Genomic DNA, 27700 nt, shown 5'->3' with positions numbered 1-27700 from the left:
GGAGAATTCATTTCACAAGCCATGACATCAATTTCTGTATCCTTGCAGCTCTCTTGCCCTGGGTTTTTTTCTTCTCTTCATTTTCAAAGCAAAGGACCCTAATTATTAGGAGAGATAAGGGGCACAGAAAGGTACCATAACCTCACACAAAACTGAGCCTTTATAAAATCAGATGTCAGGACATTAATTTTATTCTTTTCTATGAGTAGAAAAAACACTCGCTAACAGCGTCATGCCTTTGGAAGTGAAGGACTTCTTCCTGATGGCACCGATGTCATATTTCAGAGGGTAAGAAACAAATTTCAGCATGGCCCCTGTTTCTCATGGGAGGTACAGAGCATCTAAGAATCATGGTTTGTGAAAACAAATCCCATGTTTGTTTACAGGTAAAAGTTGTTCAGAGATGCATAACTATTTTATGATGCAGTTCTGCAGTTTATCATATAATTCTGATCACCAAATACAGCAAGAGGTAAACACCTGTGGTAACAGGGACAGGGCAGGTCTCCACATCTCTCTGGGAGGTTTGGAGTGGCCTTTGCTGGTTGGAGACAGTTGAAACTCATTGAAAATGGTTCTCCTTTCCCACACTCCTGTGACTGTCACTAGCCATTAGGAGCTGCTGCTGGCTGGGTCCCCACCAAGCAGACAGACACAACAGCCCTGTACACCCAGGGTTGGGACAGCAAAAGCCATTTTTATCATGGGGCTGGAGGCTGCCAGAAGGAGTGGGAGAAGTCTGCTGGAGCCAGAAGTGTGGCCGTCAGCAGACTATTCATCACTGTAGCATTGTTTGACACCAGTCTTGAGAAAAATAGAGCATTTGGTTAATGCTTAATTATCCCATGAAGGTTTTGTCTTGTCTGTGAGATGAAATTCATCAAAGAAACAATCTGCCTTCAAGTATTTATGTACGTTTCTGTTGATTTGATTTTGGCATGTTTTTCTGATGCTGTACTTTGATCTTCAGTATTTACATCATCTGTTTTCCCCTTCTGATACAAAAAATGGAAGTTACTCCCCATAATAGATATAATAAAAATACAGTACCAGGAATTAAATATTATGTAAACATGCAAACATTTTCAATATGGATGAGGTGATATTTTTTGGTGGTTTTTATATTCTTCTAGAAATATTCTAATTTTTATTTTCATAAGCAGAATTTATATGATATGTATAAGTCATTGACATTTGTGGATTGTCTTTACATTTTTTTAAATACAGCATTTAATAGATAAATTTATTGTAGTTGATCACTAAAGTTTTCATATTATTCTGTAAGCTTTCTGGGACTCTGGCTGCCTTTTTCAAATAATCCTTCTTCTAATCCCAGTAACATTTCTTTTCCTTAGTTTCGCAAATGAAAAAATGAAAGTCCATTCCTTTGTGGTTTTATTATATACAATAAACAATATTTGCATTTTATGTAAGGTAACATTCTGTCTTCTTACCTTTAACTCTTAAATTGAGAAGGAGATTCTCAAACCCTTCCAGGTTTGAAAGTATTTCTGACCATTGTAACAACTTCTGTTTCATTTTGGTGGGTAGAAGTCTCAGACCTGGATGGAGAATTTAAAATCTTTATATTGTAAGTGGGAAGAGTTAGGCACCTTAAAATGTGTTACTCAGAACCCCAAATAATGTCGTGAACAAGGTAATGCATTGTTTGTAGGCTAAGGGTAATATTTTTATATTAGGCAAAGTGACGATTTTAGGAAAAATGGACAGAAGTCAATACAAGTTGTGAAAAATTCCTCCAGGTTTTTACCTATCCAGGTTCAGGTTCCTTCAGGGCAGCATATGTCAAGTAGACTGTCTGTCATGTAAAAGGTCATTAGTATCAGTGGTATGTAGAGGATGTTGAGAGAAAAGAAGACAGAAACAATAAAAGTAGTTAATTTCCTAAGGGAAGAAGTGAATGTGAAGTGAGCAAAAAGAACAACGTTGAGGTGCGTCACACCCCATGGTGTAAATTGCTTAATTCCCCAATAATCTGGCCCTAGATGACATAGTCATTCATTCTTGGGAGTAGAGTCAGAGTCGATTGAGAAATAAAGGTGAAATATCTGCAGTCCACAATCATGTCAATCACTAGGTTTTCCTGTTGTTTCTTGAAGTAAACATCACAGAATAGAAACTGGTTTACCTACACTAAAACTTAGGCAATTTGTCTATTCGAAATCTCAAACATCACTATACACTCTTCATTTGGCCCAAATGTTTTCTGGATGCAGAATTTCATTGCATAATCATCACCTCCACATTTAGAATAAGTTAGTAGGTAGGTCTATTGGAAATCAAATTAAGACTATGACATTCTTTGAACATGTAAAACCTGTGCGTTTCCCACCACAGGTTAAAGAGAAAAATATACTTGCTGAGTGGATTTAGCCAATTTATCATTTAAACTTATTTATGCAGGAAGCTAAAGTCCCTTTAAAATTTAATTATGTCTTTGAATATTACAGTTCTGTATGCATAAAGTTAGAATGTATCTTACTTTCAAAGATACATTCACATTTGTTATAATTTAAACTTAGAAGTGCATGTCGACATGCAATTTAGGCAAAGGAATTTTAAGAACATGCAAATGGAAGAGTTACTACTTTGATGTAACTGCTACCAAAGTTCAGAGGGGAAAAATTCTGCTTACTCCAGTGTCTTTTATTTTTCCTTTGGCTCCAAGACACTTCTTTCCCTACAACATTGAAAATCACACACTTTCTTCACATCTCTTTTTACCTATAACCAGCTATACCTCTACTCTGTTTTCTCCCCCATTGTTTACTCTTTTTTCTTAATTTAAAAAAAAAAAAAGAAGAAGAAAAAAAGTCAGACTTTTTTCTTTGGGTTTTCTTTGGGGATCTGAATAAGGAGGGTGAAAATCAAAAGAATTACTGATGATGTTAATGTAGTCATCATAGTCTTTTCAGCCCATCTGGAAAGATCTCTTTATTTTTATCTTCCATTTGTGGAAAGAACAGCATGAACCTTAAGGACACTTGGAACCTAAAGTGGTGACGTTTTATTTGCGTTTTTGGAAACAGTTTAAGAGAGGTAAGATAGCCAAGAACCATAAGAAAGAGTATAGAATGGTATCTTGTGAAGCATTATGAACCTTTAGAGAACTACTATGAGATATTCAATTTTGTCTAAGACATCATTCTTTTAGTGAGCTTTTGGACAGTGTCTAGCTAGGAGGCAGTACAGTTACATTCTTGAGCACTACATTTAACAGCTGTGAACAAGATGTGAATTACATTATTCCATAGTGTCTGACTATGCACTCTGCCATATGATATTTTAGCCTGTTTAGAGTCCTCAAGGTTGCCTGCTCTTATTAGTTAGAGTAATTTTTTATTTCATTAAGTGCTGAATTTCTACTTGTCAGGTCTAGAAGGTTATTTTTCTTTATGATCATTATAATTTCCTTTGTATTTTTTTCTGTTGGTCTGTCAGATTGCAACTGCTTATAGAAGAGGAAAAGATATGCTGTGATGAACCCACTGTGATGAGGAAGGAGAACAAAGAAGAGGAGAGAACATTTCTTGCTCAATTCAGTGAGTTATTAAATAAGTCCTTTCTTCACATAATATCTGGAAGTGAAAAACATATTTGTTTCATGACTACACAGATCAAAGCAAATAAAACAACTGTTGTCATCCTTTCACTGCTTAGCAAGGCAGATTTTTTCCTGAGTTCCTGGGTGCCTGAAATCTTCTTTATATCCTTTTCACAAAGATGAAGTATAGCACTGTGCCAGTTTGGACAAATTTGGAGGAAAAATACCCTCTGATAGAAGGCAGGTTACAACCAGCCCTCCCCCACCAAGTTCGGGAAAAAAATCATTTTCCTTGGAGAAAAGTGAAAGAGATAAAAACTATTTATTTAACAAACACACAGGAAAAGGATAATAATGCTAAATAATAAAACCTCTCACTGTGGAGAGAAACCTGGGAAAATTTTAGAGTCCTTCTGTAGGTGTAGTGTCTCTCCTCCTTGGAGCTGGGTTGTGGGCCCACTTCCAGGGCCTCCACCTCAGTAGAAAATTCTCCTGATGTGTTCTGATGTTGAAACAGTCCAGAAGTGAAGAAGGGAACAAAAAATCCAAAGTCCCAGGAAAACAAAGCTCAACTCTCCGTCTCCCTCTGGAAAAAAGGAGCTGAAAGCTGGCTGAAAAGCAAGAAGGGTGCTTCCTCCACTCACAAAGTTAATTTCTGGGCATAGAGCAGCACTAGGGGATACACTTCATCAAGTCACACCAAGACAAGCACTCAAAATACACAGGCTGAATGTAACTCTATTTTTAAACAGTTTTTTGGTCTTGAATGTTTACCCAACCAATGACAGGGCTGTTTTAATGACCATGTTCAAAACTTAAGCTTAAGTATATCAATTACAATACATTTGTACTTTCCAGTTAAATGCATTGAATGCGTTATAGAAACCTTAGGGGTTTCAGACATTTTAAAATACAATGTAAGGATATGTAACAAGTTATATGTTAAAACATTCTATTGTGAGGTCTAAAAAAACTCATTAAAATATTTTCTGGCCAATGGGATCATCTTCTTTTTCATTTAAGTGCCAATTTTCAAAGGTACAGATACTGGAAGTCCTTTAATTAGCTAAACCACCACACATTTTAAAGCATAGTTATGCTAATATACATTTCTTGTCTGAACTATGAATCATGGGATGCACAGAGGTGTAGGCTAGCAATAAATGAGTGAACTCAGAAGCTCTAATTATCCTGTACAGGTAATTGTAGAACAGAGTTAATTAGCCTGGATACAGAACCTTTCCAATGGAAGCACGTTCTCTTTGTTGACCCAGTCAAGTATCTCTGTTTCATGTTGTGGAACACTCACCACTCCAGCTGCCAAAGGCTTCCCCGTGGATATGAGAAGCAACAAGTTAAGCTGTGCAGCTCCTGTAAGTGCAAAAATAATTGTAGGTAGCTCCCTCAATTTGGTTGTAATTATAATATTAAAAAAGAATGCAATAATTGAATTTATGATGCTTATTGTTTATGACACACATTTTATTTTGATGAATTACACCTGTTTGCTTTATATCACATTTTCCACATCATATATTTTTAAAGGAAAATTTAATTAAAATTTTCTTCTAAATCTTTACACTTGGGAGGTGAAACTTAGAAAAGACAATATCATACATCTTAACAACTCTGTATATCACTTTTGGTTTGTGATTATCAAGTTATGGTCTCTAAATTACTGAGGCATAGATGGTGTCTTCTCTTGAAGATCAGAGATCACCCAAGACCGTAATTCACTTTTTTATTACCTCTCTTTCTGAGCAAGAAAAATAGAACAACATCCACTCTGTAAAATGCTTCATTTTATCTGAATTTTTCAGGTGATTAGCTGCAATTTATTTCAATGAGAAAAAAAATGAAAAAGGCTTTGTCTTTTTCCCACTCTATTGTCTTCCCCATTTTTCTCATTAATAAAAATTAGCACAGGAAAAAGTGAAGGATCACATCCTGAAAGGCAAACATATGCCAAAATTAATGAGAAATAGTTAAAAAAAAGACTTAATGAAAGTCCTTTAAAATGTTAAAACAAGTATATTTAAAAAAAAAAAAACCAAAAATTTATGCAGCTAATGAGCTCAAATGTATTAAAAAAACCTATCAATCACTGAAAAAGTTATTTTTATTAGTAAGTTCCAGTTTTGGTTAGAACACCAACATATGGTTATTAGTACAGATCATTGGAAAAATGTGACAGCTAAAATATGTATTCTATGGAAAACTAATAAAAGTATATGCAATTAGTTATTATTTAAAATGTTTAAACACTTATCTATTGTAATGTCCATTTAATTTGACTGAATTAGCTTATTGAATAGAAATATTTTGAAGCTAGGACTTTTTCTATGCTTATAAATTGATACTAGGTAAAAACATTAAATGAACAGTAATGACTTCATCTGACAAGCAATTAATAGGTAATAATATTTCATTAAATTCTAGAGGCACTTAAGGTACAGAGAAAGCTTTCTAGTAAAAATAATTTTTCCTGTAAGTATTTTCTACATCCCTTTAAGAGCTTAGCAGTAAATGAAACCATAAATAAAAAGTTATTGGGATCTTAACGTGCAATGAAAATTTATATTAACCTAACATCGTCTCAAATTATAATGACAACTGAAAATTATTTTTTCAAGCTTCTCTCAGGAAGTACAGGTCACCTTCTTATATCTCTCTGGAAGTGCAAAATGATCTCCCCTTTGCTTTTTACTTCTGATGTGTTATGGACAGCGGACAGAAGTAGCAACAGTGCTGTCATGCACAAGTGCTCTCCAGTGCAATCCTGAAGGTTTGTTTGTCACTTTATCACCCAGTTTGCAGCTTGTAGCCTGTAGAGCATGTTGGAGGAAGAGAAGAATACCTGGTTCTCATCCAGACATTTAGTGAGCTGGGAACTGCAGTCTTACACTAATGCTGTGTAGTGCAGTTGACAACAAATTAATTGTATAAACTCATTATTTGAATAGCAAATACCACTGATCACTTAGATAATAATTATCTTCTGTATTTGATCTTCATATGTTTCAGAATAGAAACACAGCACACATTTTTAATTCTATTGCTGTAACCAAAGATGAAAAAGGGGGAACAATACATAATTTAATTAAAGCAGTGTGCTTTAAAATGGAGAACTGCCATGAATGGCTTTGTTAAATTCAGTTAACTAGACTACTTTAACATATCAGAATTTAGTATATAGCTCTTGATAGTTTGAGGCTTATACTTATTTATAAAGCACAGAAAAATAAAAGCCATTCATTTTCACAACCAACAAAAAATGTATAGTTCTGTTAAAGTTAACAAAACAACTTTCCAATATCGGAAGTTTGCAATATTTTTGCATGGTACAGCTGGTAAGTACTTAAGTGACCATATATTCACACATTTAGTATCTTAAAAATTGAGATTATTCCACATGAGTAGCCATATATGAAGATTATAAGGAGTTGCACAGTTGGCATCTCACAATTTTTCATGCTGGGGCAATTGGTCCTCTTACAGGATTAAACATTTTGAACAGGAGAATTAGAGTTCAGCTCTGGATCTGCAATGTTGCACGTGATAAATGCTCTGTAAGCCAACTGTCTCACTTGCATTGTGGAATTCTCTGATAGTTACAGTAGGCTGAATATTTCATCATGAATTCAACAGTGTTCTGAATGTTCAAGATCTTTTACAGCCACACAGTGCTTCACTGAAGCCAGAAGTTTCTCTACAATACCTTGGTTGTATGGAGTAAATTAAAATGCTGGAGTTATATTTTTGATGCCATTTCCTGTTGTCCTGTTCATGAAATATCTTTCCGTCCACAATACAACTTCAACAATTGTTCATGACCTTTTAATCAGAAAGAAGTACTGAAGTGAAGTAAATTAATAATTACAGCAAGTACTTTAGGTAAAAAAAGAAGACTTTTTTTTTTCTATGAAAATGTGGTGTCCTTCTGTTGTGGATGAGAGGACTTGAAGTTTTCTAGTGTTGTACATTGAATTAACTTCATCTTAGTGATATTTGGACAACTTGTGGAGATTGAAAGAATGATGGATGTGACATATAAATAAGCACAGGAGGAAGAGCAATTCGCATTGGAAATAACTACAATAAAATTAAATTTAAATAGAAATTGCAAGCTAATAAGTCTTGGAGGAAATATAAGGACAATATACTGACTGAGTAACATGAAAAGTGGTGACGTTAGAAGTAATTTTTCTAACGTCAGAGAACAGATGAGCTGCTTTTTATGTACATATATTTAATATACCTTCAATAAAATGAAAAGAAAGTATGTTTTATATGAAAAAACTTTGGGGAGTTCACCAAAATGTGCATTTTTTTTCTGCAAAAGATTTTTACTGAAAAAAAGCCCCATCAGTGAAAGTGAATATATATCATGAAATATATATTAAAAAGAAAAAAAAATTGCTTTATAAACTGATTTCCAAGGCCTGACCTTGACTGCTGTAAATGAGAACATGTCATGTATTAGTTTTGGTATGGTTTGGTTCAGCTTCAAGGTGCAAACAGTGAGACTGGGCACTGTGCTGGAGCCTCTGTTTAAAATATGGTGAAATTAGAGCACTTTTTAATTGAGCAGGGAATGCAAAAATACATTCTTTCTATAACTGCCTCAGTCTTTTTGTTATCCCTTAAAAGACTTAAATACAAAAATAAAAGTTCAAAATCAAATGATGACTGAAATATTGACAGACTAGAGACTGGTCTACTTTGATGGTGCAAAAGTTGTCCCACAGGCATATCTGGAGCTGTTCTGTGCCCTCTCCTATTTAATTTCCAGTAGAATAGTTATGTTAAGAGTCCTGTTTATTTCAGTACTTCTATTTAATGCATTTATCTATCACCTGTTGTGTTGTGGCTGGAAAGACACCATCTAATGTAACCTCAAAATGGCCTGTGCTGTGCTTCCTGAGATGCTCTTATTCCTAAATTTTCTTACTGTCATTATATATACAATGTAAGCCATACAAAGATAATGAAACAAGGTCTAAACTGAGAAGACAAGGCTTGTCACTCTGGGCACAATGATGTGTTAACAAAGTATATGGTTTCCACATGCACAACTGACATTGTTTTGAAGTTACTGTACCTTGTAGAAGCGAGCAACATGACTTCTCGCTGCCTCGTAGAAGACCTTATTCAGAGCTCGCTTAGCTGCTGTTAATACAGTGTTGCACTGCATGGTAAATTAACCCCCTGCCTGGAATTACTGTATTAGATGAAGCCAGTATAGAATACATATTATAATTACAGAAGATATGCAATCTTATAGTCAGTCTTTATAGTTGTCAAAAAACCCCAAAAGTCTAAAAAACCAAATGCTTCACGAGAAGTATTGCAGAGTTACAGAATAAAAACTCTGATGTTCAAATTTCTAGGAAGTTTAGTCTAATTTTATTCATTGCTCCCATTGATATCAATGGTGCAAGTATTTTTTCATAAAACAGTTTCCTGAGTCACATTAAAATGTAACATGAAACAACATTGTGGAGGCCGGTGGGCCTACTGAACAAGGAATGGAGGGAATCCAATGGTGGGACAGTTCCTAGGTCCTCCCCAGGTTAGGGAGACAAAAAGGCTTTCCCCCAGTTTTGCTATGTTAAGGTACCCCAGTTGTGCTTCCCCAGTTGGCCCATTGGCCTCCCTTCCCCTTTTTACCTAATATGTACCATGCCCTAGAAGGTTCTCCACTCCCTGTTCCCCCATTGGCCCTTTCCCCATCACCACTCCCTCAGAGTTTCCTACTGGCTCCCATACCCTAGCCCTGCCTGTGTACTGCCCTCATGCCCTCAGATCATTGGTCTCTGATGCTCCCTCAGCTCCTATATATAAAACTGGACCCTCCCACAATCTTGGTCTTCATCCCTGGACCGCTTCATATCTGTGGCTGCAATAAACCTTTCCCGTGGAACCCCACACGAATACCCTTCCTGCATCTTTGCCATTGACCCATTTTCTGGAGCTATCCGTGTGTGTGTGCGTGTGTGTGTGTGTGTGTGTGAGCTGGTCCTGCTGAGTGGCTTCACCTTGGAGACCCTTTCAGAAGGTCACGGAACCTCACCATGCAGCAGCGCCCCACCACGACACAACATACAAAATGTAGTAAACATGAAGAAGCTGATTTCGTACTGTATTCTGAAAGATGTAAGTATAAAATGTATTTTAATGCAAATCGTCTTGCTTTACACCCTGATACAAAAGCATTAAATAAATCCATCCAATGACAGACAGAAGTCAACATTAATGAAACATGTCAGTTTTTCTGACAAAAATCAGAAATGTGTTATATGTACAGCATTTTATTCAAAGACACCCACGACACCCAATTTTCTTCAAACAACTCATATCTGTAAGACCAGTCTATTTGGCACAGCACAGAACTCTGCTTGCTGTCTGCTTACAAATTATCATGAAGATGAAAAATTATTTCTGAATAAGGTGACACTCAACCAGGGATTTAGAGCCTTGCAATTTAAGTTTTCATTTATCCTGTATTTCAAATTCTCTTGTTCTAGTTAATTAATAAAATGTCAGATTCAAGATTGGAATCATCGCTCTACTTTACATAGAAAGTATAGTGCATGGAGGAAAGAAATAGTGATAGGAAAGAAATAGTGATACCCAAATGTTTGTCTGATGACAGATCCTTCACTTATGCAGATGATTCAGCAGAGAAATTTCCCTTCTTTCCCAAATCAGAAAATAGCAAAACAATACAATGTAACTTATGTGACTTCAAGCAGGCAAAGTCTATCAGCTGTCTAAAAAAAAAGTAAAAATTTATTCACCTTTACATGGTTATATGATCATGGTTTAATTGTTATACATCTAGTCAGATTAATATTAATTCCTTCTTCCTGAAAAAATAAATGACTAGATAAACTGAATATGCCCAACTCCAAAGTGAGGTATGACCAATTTGTCCTGAAAATCATTCTTCTATGTTAGTCTGTTATAAACTGAGAAATATCATATCAGTGGCTATTAGGCTTCACTTGAATAAAACTTATGCTATTTCTTTCAAGAAATATAATTTCTGTGTAGAGCCAGACACTCAAGACACAGTTTGAAAGCTGCCTTTGACAAATCTGTTCTGCAGAATAAAATAATCTTGTCATTTTTTATTAGTTATAATTATGGCTATATATTTTTAGGATAAAATATTTTAACATTTAAAAAAAATAATCCATTCTAGATGTTTCTAATCATCTTCCTGTCCTTCATGTGTATGGAAGTGATTTTCAGGAGAAATTACTTCATGTTCTTCTTGGGACTGAGGTGTAGCACTCTAGCCTGTAGTTCTTTAAATCCTCCAATTTGCCTTCCTCTTGAAGAGGATAAAGAAATGACCCAGCAAACAGCACCTGTTAATATAGAAACGAAAGTGTAAACAGAGTTATGTGAGTGAAATCCTGGAAACAGTGGTTCCCAGAAAAAAAAATACTGTTAATCGGGTGAAATAAGCAGGCAGTGATTAGGGAATGACCAAGAGATTGTTGGGAGAACAAAAAAACAGTCAACAGAAAAAGAAAAAAGAAGCACAATATTTGTGACAGCAAGGAGAGATGGTGATAGAAGCAGCCATCACAGGGAGTCTGCACACAGGGAACTGCACCTTGGGGTGCAGAGGACACAGCCTGGGACAACTACTTACTGTTGTGCAGACGGATCTACTAAGATGATACCTACCATCCCTACCATGGAATTATACATAGAGCTGGCACACCCTCCCTGCCAAGATGAAGGGTTTGCACCCAGGGGAACCTGTGCTCCTAGGTGAGAGGCAATGTGATGGTGGTTACCTGGCTGGCTGGAAGGGGTTGTTAAATATGCAAAGGTGTACTTATGGATGTGAAGTCAGAATTTCTTGGTTTCTGCTGCATTCATTCTGAACTATGACTGTTACTATAGCAATAAACCCTATCTGTACTATGAATTGAGCAGATTTTCTCTGCTACAAAGCTCAGACATGCTGAACATACCTGTACATTCTCTGCACATCCATGTTGTCCCAGTGAGATGTTCCCTTGACTTCCCCCCTCAACAGAGCGGAAAATTTTCCTTCATTCTTTCTTTCTTTCCTTTTTTTTTTTTACATTGAGAAGGATTTCCTTGAAGATCAACCAATTCTCCTGAGTCTTTTTGCTTTCTCCCATTAGATGCTGCCATGAGGATCCCTGAACAAACTGAAATTGCTGTCTCTTGTTATGAAAATAAATTTAATGAATATGAGAATAGTGAATAAAAATAGAAAATAATTTTTATATGAAAATAAAAAGAAGCTTATTGTGCAGCATCCTGCCAAAGTACAGACTTTGACTATGAATTATATTTGGCATCTGGAACTCAATTAGAACAAGTAAAAGGACAGCCTTTTAAATTAAGTGTCTCCAAATAAGTATTTAATTCCTGCTTAATAAGGTAATGAGAGATAGAGATGAAGGAATACATGCATAAAATTGAATACTTAACTATTCTGTTATTGAGAAATAAATAGGAACTCAGACAGAAACAAAACCCGCATATTAATTTTTTCAATTTATTTTGTCTGTGTCTCAAAGAGAAAGATTTCAAAATACTTGACAGCATCCATATTCAGCTTAAACAAAAAGGAGAGGAAATACGTAAAAGAAGGTTACTAAGCATGAATGTAGGCTACTAAAGAATCAATATGATGCAAATAAATATTTTGTGACCCTGAACTCTCTAAAATTGGAAAAGAGAGTCTGGCAGATATAAATAAAAAGAGTAATATTCATTACCAGTGCAAATATCCATAGCAAGAATAGTTCTGTCTTCCTTAATACTTTCAAGGTGTCTACCTAAAAATTCCTATCCCTGAATGAGCTGAGAGATATGTGAAAATATTTCAGTCACCAGTCAGGAGAGCCCCTGGTGACCTGGCTGCTGCGACACTGGGATACGGCAGTCCATGATATGAAACTAGATGGTAGTGACTATTCAACTGAAAAAAAACCAAAACAATAAAGTTACCGTTTTTTTCTTTCTGTAAGGTCCTTTAGACTCCCAACTTATAAACAGGATTAGTTTTCAGGAACACATGAGAGATATAATGTAATAGGCTGCACTTGAACAAATAATGTGCCTTAGCATTCAAATTGCAGGTGGTAAAATTGTTTTTTAAAGCTTATTCAGTCTTCTGTGAATTATTTAACAATCAGTTTTACTTTGTTTTATTGAGTCATTCAAAACGGCAGCAGAAAAGAATATCTAAAGAAAAGAAAGTCAAGCTCTGTGCCAGGGTTTTAACACTTTCACCCAATGAAAAATTAATAATTCAGATATTGCATTGTATTTTAAGATAGGTGTATAAATAATCTGCATACATTTTTACTTGAAATTTAACCACTGATTTTTGGATGTATCATAAAAGGCTGGAAGGCAGGTGGCAAGATGACTATGTCCTTCATATTTCAGAAAGTATGCCTGCAGCAGTCCTCCAGCAATGCAGTCTTACTGTATGTATTCCAGAGAATTCATAGTTTTTTAAGTGTGGTGGATTACACAAGCTCCCATTGCAAGTAAAAAAAAACAAAACAAAACACTTTTTTTTTCCCCTGAAAACTACTCTAGGGAGTATTTTGGTATACAAGAGGTTATGATTCAGCCTGTTTATAACGAACTTCGTCAACAACATAATGTGCTAACAACATCTAGACCAAGTCCCTCAAATTTACGCATTGCTACATTTTTCAGAGCCAGAAATACTTTGGACTTTAGTACCCTGACTTCAAGGTCCTAAACATGCTCAACAATTATTATGTTTGTTGTTGCTGAGTTCTAGCAATACTTAAATGGTACTTGCTTGACTATGTCCAGGTTGAGAAAATTTGTTGCTAATAATAATATGTGGGCATTTTTCCATTCACAAATGCAGATACAACATTCAGTAGAAATCTGGAATCAATAAAGTTGGAGGAGACCTCCATGATCATCAAATCCAACCTCTGACCTGCGAGCATGCCCACTAAACCATATTGTGAAGTGCCACATCCACTCATTTTTATAGCACTTCCAGGGATGGTGACTCTAGCACTTCCTTGGGGAACCTGTTCCACTGCTTAGCCATTTCTTCAGTGAAGAAAGTTTTCCTAACATTTAACCTGAACCTACCCTGTTGCAACTTAAGGCTATTTCTCCTTGTCACATCATTAGCTGCCGGGTGAAGAGGCCCCCTCTCCCCCTCCTCATACAAGTATATGTTAACTGCAGTCCTCCAGCTTGTGGCAAAGTACCATTATTATACATTTTTTACAATATATGTTCAAAAATTTAGCACATATTCTATTCTTCAACAACAAAATATGAACTAATATAATAAAATTGAAAAAACAAAGGTGTTGCTTCCAATTTACATGTTAAAATAAGGATTTTTATGCCTGTTAATCCAAAAAGCCCTCCAAAATAAACAGAAAATAATTCACAAAAAAAATTATAACAGCTCATTTTTATTTTCTTTGGATTATTCTTCTCTTAGATATTTGCATTAGCAAAGTAAGCACATACAAGAAATTCTTCAAACTCAAACAAAAACTCACTGGACTTAAGCAGAATTATTGTTGTATATGCCTCTGGAGAACTTGATTCCATGTGATTATGATGCCAAACAGCTCTGCAAGTGTAAATACAGAAAATAGCAGACACTTAAAATTAAACTGCCTGGGGCTTAAAAATATGACCAGAATTATTGCCTCCATCCCACCATTAGTCCTGTAAATTCTAGAAAACTAAATAAGCAAACAGAAGCCTCATTTAAACATACATTTACTTTTTCACAAGCATCAGTTAAAGTTTTCTTCTAATTTGTTTTCTTCTTCTTCTGTAAATAGATATTGACATGTTTCTGTGACATAGGAATGTTAATTGGTTAAATACAGTGTCCTTTTCTAAGTTTGGATTAACTTGTGTTGGCTTTTCTTTTCATAGCGTCATCCTCACAAATCTTAAAACACATCAGTTGATCCCCAAAGTAAATGCCCTTTGGGAAATTGCTATTTTCTCTGTACTATTTAAATTAGATGAACTGATTTTCAGATGACACAGAAAAGAGGATAGCTACTGTTGTAGCTTTCCACAAAGATGATATTAAAAATGGATCTGTCTCTTCTTGTTTCAAGAATTACTTGTTAATCTTTGATAAGATTAATTCTTTGATAAGTATGACTATTGAAAGCAATGTTTTTAAAGGTAACTCTTTGATCTGTTACAATGATGATCAAAAATATAACTTATTTTATACTGTTATCCATATTTGTTAAACAGTGAGTTTGATTCATGGATCTTGCTCTGTCTTTATGGAAGACAATACAACTCAGTAATTGTCTAGAATAGTAGGGGCTAGATGCCTACTAGCCAGGTGAAGTATCCAGTGCAGTAGTAACTGCTGTGGTCTGAGTGAACAGGTGTAAAACATAAGGGTATAATAAATAATTACAATTTCTAATAATTCTCATACGTAGGAAGCACATTCATTATCAACCTGGCACAGGTAAGTGAACTGATTGAACAATCAGATACTGTAACAACAACTGCAACATCTTTACAGACTTTACAAATTAATCCCATCAAGTGTCTACCATTTTTATCTCTTGAAGGACAAGCAGACTGAGACACTTGGGAAGAGGATATGCCTCGTGCACAGCAGGACATCATTCTCCTGGTGTTGAGAATTGGTCTTCTCTTGGCCATATCTCTGTCTATGTGTCTATGAGGCTTAGCAATAGGCAAATGAAGAAGATCAATGTCTTTCTTGGGAGTGTCCCCTATGTTTCCTGCTGCAAAGCCAGAGACGATCAAAACCAGGCTGCCTAAAGGTACAAGGAACATAAGAATTAGAGTGTTGATAGTACTTCCAGCTTCTGGTCACTTAAGGCAAGTCAGGAGGAAGCAACTGCTCGCTCATCTCTCTGAGGGAAGCAGTCATTTTGAAAAGTAGAGAAAACATACTGGATTTAAGATGAGATGGAGCGTACTTCTGCACTTCTTTTTTGTTTAACATAAAAGTAGATTTTGAGCTCATCCTTATCAATCCTTGTGGAACTGTGCTGCTATTGCAATGATAATAGTGAATTTGACCAGATCAAGAGAAGAATCTGCTATCACATTTTCCTGCACAAGCAGGTTTCTTGCTGGGAATAACCAAAAATACAAAAATTAAAAAAAAAAAATACTATGAATATACTAGGGCCTGTATACAATAAATTCTTAAGTCCCTTGGGACATTTAATCACTGTTGAAATCCACCTTAAAAAATATTTTTGTAGTAAGTATTCTTTACATAGCTAAAACTTGATAAAGGCTGTTTAGTATAGCTCTTATAAAGCCCTTGTAAAACATGTTAAGATCTTAGAGCATTTTTCCTTTGTTTGTATGTTTTTATTTTTAATAAATATTTATTCACATAATTAGATAGTAGGAACTTAGCCATTTAGATACTGTTAAATTAACATTACCTCAGCAAATTTCAGTTGGTAGACTGATTTTTGACAACTTTCTTGAGGACTACTTCTAATCCTGTTGCTATGGAAACATTTTTGGACTGCCAAACATGCTATAAGGAACACATAAAGTACCACTATTTCAGACTAAATATCAAGAATATATTATGAGCTATCATGTATTATTCCAAACAATGTCATTAGAGTGGTATGTGTTGTTGGAAAAAGATAATTGAGTCTTCAAGTGCATCCTTTCCATACACACACATGCACACATACACATCCTCTCCCTTTCTGCCCTCTGATGGGCAATGTGGTTTGTCCTAAAATAAGAATACCGGGTGGGTACTGCAGGAGAAACTGTGTGAATGCTGTCATAATTAATGTATTCCAAACATGGGGAGAGCTGAGATGTTTGTGACTGACTTTGGTGCACTTCAGCCTGCAAAAGTACAAAATACTGCTAGAGATTGGGTCAGCTGGGCAAACTGGCCTATTGAGGCTGAAGGCAGCTTCTGGGTAGATTCCTAATCCCAGAGGGGTGCTTGCAGGATGTGTCCAGCCCTAAGACAGGGAACACTCATGTTGTAACCGCTTGACTCTGCCTAGCAGGCTGCAGCTCCCTGTGAGCACAGCAGGGTTACCTTGGACTGTGCGATCAGTCACATCCCGGAGTCCATTTCGGACAGCCCCTCGATCTGGCTCCGGCAGCCAGCAGCTTTACAATGCAGTGGTGATAAAAGAGGTAGAGAAGGGTCTCCCATGAGGGTGGTAAGATGGCTTTAGTCACATCTTGTCCTGGCGCCCTCAGAGGCAGAGAGAGAGACCTTGTGGTCTGGGTGTGGGGTGGTTTTTGTCAGGCACCCGGGTTGTGGTACAGGAGCCAATAGGGAGAAACCGAGGGAGTGGCCAAGGCTAGGGCAGGGAAGAGGCGGGACAGGGCATCACAGAATCAGGGGGTTAACAGGCTACCACACACTCACTTTTGGATGGGTGAAAAAAAAGCATTAAGAGCTGGTCAAATACAGAGATAAAATCCTAAAATAGCTACACAGAAGTTTTGCTGTATTGTAATTGTGAATTCTGCAAGGTCAAAGACAGTGAAACTGTTTCTAGCTGAACCTGCTTATATTACAACTCCTTAGCCCTAAGGGTCATTGACCAAATCTGAGACTTAGTGGACTTAGATGCACCTCAAGTTCTTTGATAAATTCAGAAAGCAAGGGGGTCTCACTGAAGCTTGTGACACAACAGGAGGGACCAAAACCTGATGATACTGTAATCTGCTGTAATAGATGACAGAGTTGTTATTTAGATAGTGCATTAGCAATATTTAGATACTGTATCAGCAATAGCAAACATATAATCATAATCATCCATGTAATCATTGTGTCCTACTTCTCATGCCTGGCTGAGAACCTTCCTTCAACTACTCTGCTACATAATCTGTGTTGGTAAGTCTCCAAAAATATGTGTCCAAAAATATTTTCTATTTATAAAAGCTCAGAAATGTACCTGAGAAGAAGCAGAAAAGCTTGGCTACATCTGTTTACAATGGATATGGCAAACTCTGGGGGTGAGTAAGAAATATAAGTGGTTTGTGGCATAAGAAAAATTTTACTTTAAATTATGGTAGCTGTTCCACTTTCTGCACCAGACTTCATCACTGACAGTGTCTACAGACATGAATGTCCTAAATGGATTTGAGAATGTGGGATTTAAAAGGAAGACATCCCAAATACTTACTGACAAATAGCTTTCCCAATAACCTAATCTAATAAACTGTTGAGATCAGTTATACACCTAACCTCATAAGCTATGTACATAAAAGATTTTACATGAGGATTTGAGGAGTTTGATTTCAAAATTTTGCATATTTTAATTCTGAAAAAAATGTTGGGTTTTGAGAATACTGTCATCTTAGATTCCTCTTGTTTGAATACCATAAACGTTAAAATAAGATTACATAAGAAACCTGATGGTTGTTTCATATCGTAGTCCAAATGAATTTTCTGCATCAAAAAAAAAAAAAAAAAAACCAACCAAAAAACGTACACACCTGTAATAAATTGCTTTAAATTTCACCTTTATTTGCTATTATTTGTGTTTTAATGTCTGTTTCATTTTCCTTTCACTGTCATTAATGTATTTTCTCAAATAAAACATTCTTAGATATAGACTAGAAGTGGGCAGTTAACATGATCCAAGGATCTTCTATCTAAGCTTTTTTTTAGTTTTTAATCTTCAAGGTTTCTGCATCTAATTTAAACTATGCTGACTAGAATGTGCTGCTGTTATATAGATAAGTGAAGTTCCTTTCAAATATTTAGGGTCTAAAACGGGTAACGAAACAACTCTGGATGTATTGATGCAACCAGCATATCCAGAGGCAACCTATGCACTTCAACCCCACAACCCACATGGCTGAGTGACAAATCAAATACGTAATCTTACAGCAGTATTTTAATGTATTTAGGGTGGTGTTATGAGCTAGTAGCACCAAAACTGGAAGCAAAGCCTGGCAGACAAGCAGTTTGGATGAAGTGACTGAATACAGATAAGATAATCCATTTTGCCTATGGCAACAGCAAGACTGATACTCATATCATAAATAAAAGTAGATGAGATAGAAATACCATGGAGTTAGAAATCCAAATCCAGCTTCACTAAAGTTGGAGCAATAGCCTTATGCTCATATTAGTATCATGCAAAAGAAAACCTGAATGCATTATATCATTATATAATATAACCTAATATAACCACCTATGTCCATATGAAGGAATGGACCCCTCTCTCCCCCCACCCTCCCACTTCTAAAGCTCTTAAAACCACTAAGATCTCTTGCATAAATAATACAGACTAAATAATATGACTCAGATCATCCAGATGCAGGCTCTGAACACTGTGGAAGAACCATGTGCCCATATTATTCCAGACAAAAGAATTTCCTGCTTAACCAGTTTTTAAGGATAGAGAATGCAATTATAAATCAGAAATGTGGCAAAAATTCAAAGCTGGGGATGAAACATGGGGGCAATGGTGTGGCGTGTCCCTTTGTGCTGACCTTTTTTCCCCAAGTCAGTTGCACAAAAAATTCTGGCATCTGGTTTATTGGCTTTAGCTGCTATATTCAGTGGCAAACACCTACACAATAGATATGTAGAGCTGTATGTGCATCATTACAGATCTGTCTGAGCAAATGAGATATTCCATTTGTTTGCAGGGAAAGAAAATCCATTAAAATGAAAAAGTTTGCTAGCCTGAAACATTATACTTAGCTTTAATGGGAAAAAGAGCAAGCAAACACCTTCCTCCTGTTCCTTTCATTATGAATTAATAGCAAAGTACAAGACTTCATTTCCCCTGCTGTAAAATAACCTTAGTGAAACACAAGAGCAAAGAAATATCTACTAAGAAAGTGTGTTTCTGGTAGAAAGGCGTATGTTGTTTCTATGCTGTCCTTACATTTCTCCATCTCCTTTCTACCTATCTTGAGACACTTCCATTTTAAAGACACTACTCAGAGAGAGAAAGGGAAAGAAGACAATTAATTATCTTATTAAAATTTCCAAAAGATTAGTTAGGTTTTATTTTGTTCATTTATAGTATTTAGGGCATTTATCTTTAAAAATTCATTTACTGTTTGTGAGAGAAGAATCTCAGCATGCCCAGGTTTTTTTCTGGCTTCAGGCTGATAAATTCAAAGAAATTTCTGCCTGAACTCTTAGTTATGTCTTCGCTATCTGGCCTAACTCTACTTTCCCAAAGCTTGGAGAACTAGCAGATGTGACAAAGTTGTTTCATGCACAGAGTTAAATATTCCTGCAGATACTACAGGTTTTCATGAAAAAAACTTTGCCTCAGTGAGATATTGAACCTGTGTTTTTATGAAGATCAAAACAGAAGCCTTTATGTATTACACATCAAGTGCTTTAATATTGCTACAGGTACTTGCAGTTTTAGTCTGCCTTTTTTCTTGCAGCCCATACAACCTGAAGCTTTGGTGGCAGAATTTAGGCAATGTATTATTAAACTCACTGCCTTCTATTAGTACATTTTGAAGCACTGTCATTCTGTTTTCACTCAGAAGGTGTTTGTTGAATGGGGTTTTTTGGTTTTGTTTTTGTTGTGGGTTTGGGTTTTTTTGACACTATCTCCCACATCATCTTCATAGGCATGCTCAGGAAGCATGGATTGGATGAGGGGACAGACAGATTTAGAAGTGGCTGAACAGCAGATCCCAGAGGGCTGCAATCAGTAGCACAGGGTCTAGCTGAAGGCCTGTCACTAGTGGTGTCCCCCAGGGATCCATACCAGGTCCAGTATTGTTTAATTTATCCATCAATGACTTGGATGAAGGGCCAGATCCCTCCTCAGCAAGTTCTCTGATGACACAAACCTGTGAGGAGTGGTTGATACCCCAGAGGGCTGTGCAGCCCTTCAGAGGGACCTCAACAGGCAGCAGAGATGGGCAGAGAAGAGCCATCTGAAATTCAACAAAGACAAACGCAGGGTCCTGCACCTGGGGAAGAAAAATCCCTGCACCAGCACAGGCTGGGGGCTGACCTGCTGCAAAACAGCTCTGCAGAGAAGGACCTAGGGGTGCTTGTGGACAACAAGCTGTCCATGAGCCAGCAGTGTCCTTGTGCCCAAGAAGGACAATGATGTTCTGGGGTACATTAGGAAGAGCATTGCCAGCAGGATGGGGGAGGTGATTCTGCCACTCTGCTCAGCCCTGTTGAGGCCACATCTGGAGTGCTGTGTCCAGTTCTGGGCTCCTCAGTACAAGAGAGACATGGAGCTTCTGTAGCAGGTTTGGTGCAGGGCTATTATGATTATTAGGAGCTGGAACATCTCTCTTATGAGGACAGGCTGAGGGAGCTGGGTCTGTTCAGACTCAAGAAAAGATGACTGAGAGAGGACCTCATCAGTGTTATAACTTAAGGGAGGGAGTCAGGAGGATGGAGCCAGGATCTTCTCAGTGGTGCCAAGCAGTAGGACAGGAGGCAATGGGCAGAAACTGATGCCTCGGAAGTTCCACCTGAGTAAGACCTTCTTTGCTGTGTGGGTGACCATGCACTGGAACAGATTGTCCAGAGATGTTGTGGATTCTCCCTCACTGTGTGGTGGCTACTAAGCGTATGGTATCAATGGACAAAGAAAGTCCACTGGTGAGACAGTTCCTGGTATCAGAGAACCTCCCCAGGTTAGGGTGACCAGAAAGCTTTACCCCAGGATGCATTGCTTTGGTATGCTAATATACCCCAGTTCTGCTTCCCTGGTTGGCCATTAGCCTCTTCACCCCTTTGTTACCTTATATGTCCCACGCCCCAGAAAATTCTCCACTGCCTGTTCCACCCATTGGCCCTTGACCCTCGCCACTCCCCCAGAGTTTCCCCATTGGCTCCCATTCCCTAGTCCTATCTTTGTACCGCCCCCGTGCCCTCAGATCATTGGTCTCTGATGCTCGCCCCGTTCCCGTACTTGAACCTGGACCCTCCATTGTTCTCTGTCTTTGTCCCTGGACTGCTTCATGGTGTGGCTGCAATAAACCTTCATCCGTGGAACTCTACACAGAGACCCTTCCTGCCTCTTTGCCGTTGACCCATATTATTAGAGCTATCCATGTGTTTGTGCATGTACACATGTGTGAGCGTGAGCTGGTCCTGCCGAGTGGCTTCACTAAGGAGACACTTTTGGGAAGATTGCAGCACCTCACACTATGGAACAGCAGCCACAGCGCGAGGCTAGCGATACACTAGAGTTATTCAGGAACATTCTGGGTGCAATCTTGTGCAATGTCATCTAGGATGACCCTGCTTGAGCAGAGACTGGATCATATGACCCACTTTGGTCTGTCCAACCTGACCCATTCTGTGATTCCGTGACTCCATACTACATGATAGATAAAAAGTGAGTGTCATGGTTTAACCCCAGCAATCAACTGAGCACAACAGGACCACTTAATCTCTCCCCCACCAGCGGAATAGGGGAGAGAATTGGAAGACTAAAAGCTGGAATACTTGTGGGTTGAGATAAGATTAATTTAGTAGGGAAAGCAAAAACCATGCACACAAGCAAAACAAAATAAAGAATTCATTCCAGGTAATTACTTAATTCAGGAATTACTTCTCCAGACATGTGTTCCGCCATCTCCAGGAGAGGAGGGCCCCATCACACATAAAGGTGAAGAAAGATGCACTCTTTAACTAAATGTAAATATTTTCCTCCTTTACAAATCAGAGAAACTTTTTCATATTTCAGATCTTGTGAAAGCATTTTAGTAACAAACTACACACATTTCTTTCATATTTCTGTGGGTTTTCTATAGGCTATAAATTTAAAAAAAAATCTTCATACTAAAAAAGAAAAAGAAAAGGCAGAGAGAAAGAGAGGAGAGGTAGTGATGTCATTACATCACACTTTATTGCACTGTATTTCATTTGTGCAAAGGACTATATTCTGAAGAGGGACAAATTAGTGGTTTTAAAAACACCACTGCAATTTTCACTGGCAAATTTATCAAAAGTAATTTTTGCAGAAGTATGTAACTCCGATGGATATAATACTTATGCTTTTTCAGTGGCTTTTTGTTTTTAAAATGCTCCTTATTCTAAGATTAAAATGCAGTTCATAGGATGCAAAAAATAAACCTTGTATATATTTACTTGATCACTTAAAAAGCTTAGTATCTGACTGTTTATGAAAGATATTCTGGCTAGAAAAAATTTGGATTTCTTTGCTCTGGAAGGGATATTTTTTTGTTTTTCAACATGTAAGGTTAGGTATTTTATCCATACTTCCCTCTGTTACTCACCTCAGAATCTTGCAAGAGGCTCTATTGCAAATATTACAGTGTTTTTCAGCCTAGCGACAAAATGGTTTTATGTTCGTGTTTTTTTAATATTTATTACCTCCAGATATAGATATATAGATGTAGATATATATTTTTTTTCAGAAACATTTAATGGAATCAGAAGAGCTTTTATTTCACCTGAAGAACTGCGTTTTGTGGAGTTGAAACAGGTGGCAGAGAAATGACCCTGTTCCATCTCATGGAGCATTATTATACAATTAAAACATTAATGCTCAAGATCTTTAGATGTTATAGTGTATTTCTGCACTTTATTTTCTTCCTTGTTTTTCAGATATTGCACAATAAGAACTTGGTCTGCAAAGAAATAAGACACTTAAATCCTGATTAATTGTCCCTGTAGGCAGTTGCATATGAAATGAAGACAAGATGTTAAATGGCAAATACCTTTTTTTATTCAGCTTCTTTATATTCAGAGAGCTTTCTTTTTTACCATTGAGCCTAAGAAGCTAAAGACTATATAAACTCTGTTGGGGATCCTGCTTGAAGATAAGTGCATTCCTACAGTTACATAATTAAACCTTGAAGAAAGAAGAGCTTATGATTTACTCTGTAATCTATTGTATGTGACTCACACTCAGCTGCTAGTTTTGACTCATTCTTGGGCACTTAATCCTCCCTCAGCATGAATGCAAGAGTAGCCTAGGTAGGTAACATAGGACAATGTCAAATAGCAGGACTCTTAAAAATCAGGTATTTCCTTTTGCTGTGATCTTTTAACTCAGCATCCACCAAGTTTCCTGGGTTATTCTGTGTATCTACACCTCAGTTGTTCATGGATTTTAAATAAGATAGTCAAATCTCAGATAATTGAAATTTCCTTTTAATTATTGCAGAGAATTTTTTTTTGGTAGCACTGGGATTGCTGCCATGAGTGCAATAAGTAATCCAAGGTAACTAATTTTTCTGGTTTATGGCTTATGCTTCTACCTCTACAAATCCAGAAATTGTATAAGACTTGTTTTGTTAAGGGCTCTGTTGCAGATGAAAATTCCAAGTGGAAAGGGATTATTATATGCAGTAATGTATTCCCTATCTGTGGAAATCTTCATTCAGATTCTGTGCAGCAGCGTGTCTGTGTTGCATAATTTGTTTGTGCTTGAGCTGGCTTAGTACTAGGAAATAAAAAAGAACCCCTGAAGCCAAATGACATTGATTACCTCACATCAACCCTGCTTAAGGCTAGCACTCCTTATAAGTTTGTCTCAGAGACAACCAGTTGTCGGTAGTGACCTAACAATTAATAAGGGCAAAAAATGAGAAGACATTGAGTTCTTAGTTCTTTTCCATTTATCAGTTTAGAACTACACTGAGATCCCTGAAGTATCTCCTTAGATGGTATGTCTGAGTACTCTGGAACAGCTAACATTATTTTAAATTTAACCCCACCTACAGCTTGATGATTAAAACATTTTTTCATGCAAGAAGAGTAACTTTGAATCTTCTAAAGAAGTGCAATGAATTGAATCTGAGTTCTCATCAATACATAAAAAGAAGACAGCTCCATTAACACAATACTTTCTAAAGTAATCTAGATGTTCCATCAGGAATGCTTTCTGGTCTGTGTAGATTTTCAACATATCCCTGCATTGGAGGCTCTAGTCAAGACTTGCTAAATAGTCTGAGTGATAGTGTCTTAATTTCTGCACAAGTATTGGTTGCTATAGTTCCCTTCCAGAGGTTCTTGTTATACATCTATATCACACAATGCTCTGCTATTTACATGTGTTGGTGCAAACTACCAGTAGGTTAAAGATAATACAGATACCACAGATGTGGTATTAGTAATTCTTGGTGATCTGTGTGAGCTCTGAAAGAAATCAAATTCAGGCATCAAAGAAACAAATCTTCATCTTAGTCACTATCTATCAAAATAATTAATTTTATTTATCATGTCATCCAACAGCTGCCTTTATAAAATATCTGCGACAATTTTGCTGATTAAGGCATACCTATATAATAAAGAAGCACAGCAACGTTAATTAAAGGATAGGAGCACAAGTCTTGTGTGGAGTGGCTGAGGAAACTGGAGTTGTTTAGCCTGGAGAAAAGGAGGCTCATGTGGGACCTTGTTGCTCTACAACAATTAGACAGGAGATTGTAGCAAGGTGGGGGTCAGTCCCTTCTCCCAGGTAAGAAGAGACAACACAAGAGAAAATGGGCTCAAGTTGTGTCAAGGAAGGTTTAGACTGGATATGAGAAAATAAGTTTTCACTGAAGATTTGTCAAGCATTGGAACAGGCTGCTGAAGGAAATGATTGAGTCACCATTCCTGGAGGCATTAAAAAGATGTGTAGAAGCGGCGCCTGGGGACATAGTTTAGTGGTGAACTTGTCAGTGCTGGGTTAATTGTTGGATTTGATGATATTAAGGGTCTTTTGCAATCTAAATGGTTTTGTGATTCTGTAAAGGCAAAATATAAAGGTCTGAAGAAAACATTAAAACAACGTAAGACATTCTCTAACAAAAAAAAAGGGAGACATGAAGCAATCTCCTGATAGTGTTCACATTAGAACGGCAACACTTAGAGAACCTACTACTTACAAAAAAAAGAAAAGTAGTGAGAAAGATTTGTGTTAAAGATATTGAATCAACATTGCAATGTTGATTCAATACAATTAGACAGCAAAAAAAATGTCAGTAATGCTTGAAGGAACCAACTAGTTCCCTCTCCAAAAATATGAAAAATACAAATTTTGATCTATGGAAAGTGAAAACTTCCTACATCATGGTAAAATTGTAATTTATCATGGGAGTTGTAAGTGGTACTTAATTCTTTTTTAACTCTGGGATTTACGTATATTTGAGTGCTTTACATTTTGTTCTAATTTACTCAAATAAAGGTGTTATATTTCAAAGTGAACATATGGATTTGTGTCAATCATGAAAACTCTCTAATTAGACCAGGAGTATTTTTTATTGAATTACTCTGACACTGTATCAGAAAGAATTAAATATACCTGAATGAATTTATTATCTTATTACTGTTTTTCCTTTGAGCTGCTTTACATAATTTGAAACGACTTGCTGAAAGAAAACAAATGTCAAGTAATGGGTCAAATTATGTATGCTTTTTGAAATAAAATTTTCTCTTTTCCTTAATCAATGCAGAAACTTCTGGAGCAACTTCCAGAAACTTACAATATTGCATGTTTAAATATTTTTAATGGAAAGAAAAATGAGACTTGAATATAAATACATGTTCCCAAAATTAATATACTATGACAGAAAATAGAAATAAAGAAACAGACACTGAGTCAGAGTTTCAGCTACAAACCCCTATGGGTAATACCTAGAAGTTTTGAACTACAAAATTCCCAATGGAAATTCAGAAAGATGGAACAGACCAGGTGTGAGCAAATTTCCTAATTCTTACATGAAGAAGGTGCTGGTAAAGTTCAACTTAGACTTATCATGCCTAATTTCAGGATCCATATTGTACTATGGCGTGAGATTTGTAAAACCTGCCTTGACCTCTTTACTGAGAAGTATTTCAGGCAGCACTATTAAATAAAAAAACATATGTAAGTATATAAATATGTTTTTCTCTTATAGGAACAGTGCTTAATTCTAACATCATTTTGGGTGTTCTAATTAATAAGTTATTACAGGCTATTATGCGGGTGCAGAGAGAGAAATAAATAAAGGGAGCTGGTGGAAATAAGGTCTGCATTTAAAGAAAAAAAAGGCTAATTTGCTTACATTTTAAGAGGTTTCTAGAAGACATACAGATAACTAGACTTGAAGGGTTTAAGATTAGCTATCTTAAGTGGCTTGAAGATAGTTCTATCTTCTGCTAATCCCTTTTGTTTTCAGATCTGAGTCTCCTGAAGGGGTTTAAGGAGAGCCTGTGTATCCACTGGGACGTGTAGATTGTAACACCCAGCTGGGGCTGTTTTCATGTCCCTGCTGCCCAAATTTCACTATCTTTCAGTATGATCCATTTACAGGATGGCTCTTTGTCTGTATAGAGTGTAGTGTTATATACTTCTGAACAAGATAAAATACAGTTTAGACCAGTATCCACTTGTCTAAAACCACTATAGGAGAAAACACATGCTACACAAAATACATCCAAAAATGTTAAAAAGTTAGGAGTCTAAAGGTGTAAAACTATTGCCATCAGATCCAATGTCTTCAGAAAAAGGTTATAAATGAAAATGCAATTAGGAGACACAAAACCATAGATTTACATAAAACTTCTTCAGTGTAATCTGCTTCCAATTCACATCTTAGTGTTGTAGTTCAGAAATACTTTAAAAAATTCTTTTAATGTCACGTATGAAGGGCAATAGTAGCTAGGAACTCAGATTGTGTGGCAGTCAAATCGCAGCGCAAAAGGAAGGCTTTTATAAACTGCTATCTTTCATATACTAGTCTTTAATGAATGTCAGTTCCTGGTTCTAATCAGTTTTGTTTTCTTCCTGTGATATATAGATTTGCAATTTTATTTTCAGTGTTGTTTGGTTCATCTTTGCCTCCAGGAGTGTTGTGGAAGAGTGGAAGAGAAACAGTGTTGTGGAAGAGAAACAACAGAATATTTTCCTCAAAATGACCTAGGAATAGATGTGTTATTAACTGGAACTTCAGATAAGTAGTTTATGATTTTTATCTTGTTCTCCTCATATTCATCTATACAGCAGATGTTTAAATGAAACCCAAAATATAAAAAATCAATTGTTTTGTATGGGTATCCATAGGTATTAAGAGGTATAAATTTGAATTGTGGATTTTATGTTACGTGTTATTGATTTGAAGCAAGATTTTGAAATGACCTGTGAACAGACAAAT

This window comes from Corvus cornix, chromosome 1 (assembly GCF_000738735.6).
Source record: "Corvus cornix cornix isolate S_Up_H32 chromosome 1, ASM73873v5, whole genome shotgun sequence".
In the NCBI taxonomy this organism is placed as follows: Eukaryota; Metazoa; Chordata; class Aves; order Passeriformes; family Corvidae; genus Corvus; species Corvus cornix.
Note: the sequence above shows the minus strand (reverse complement) of the source record.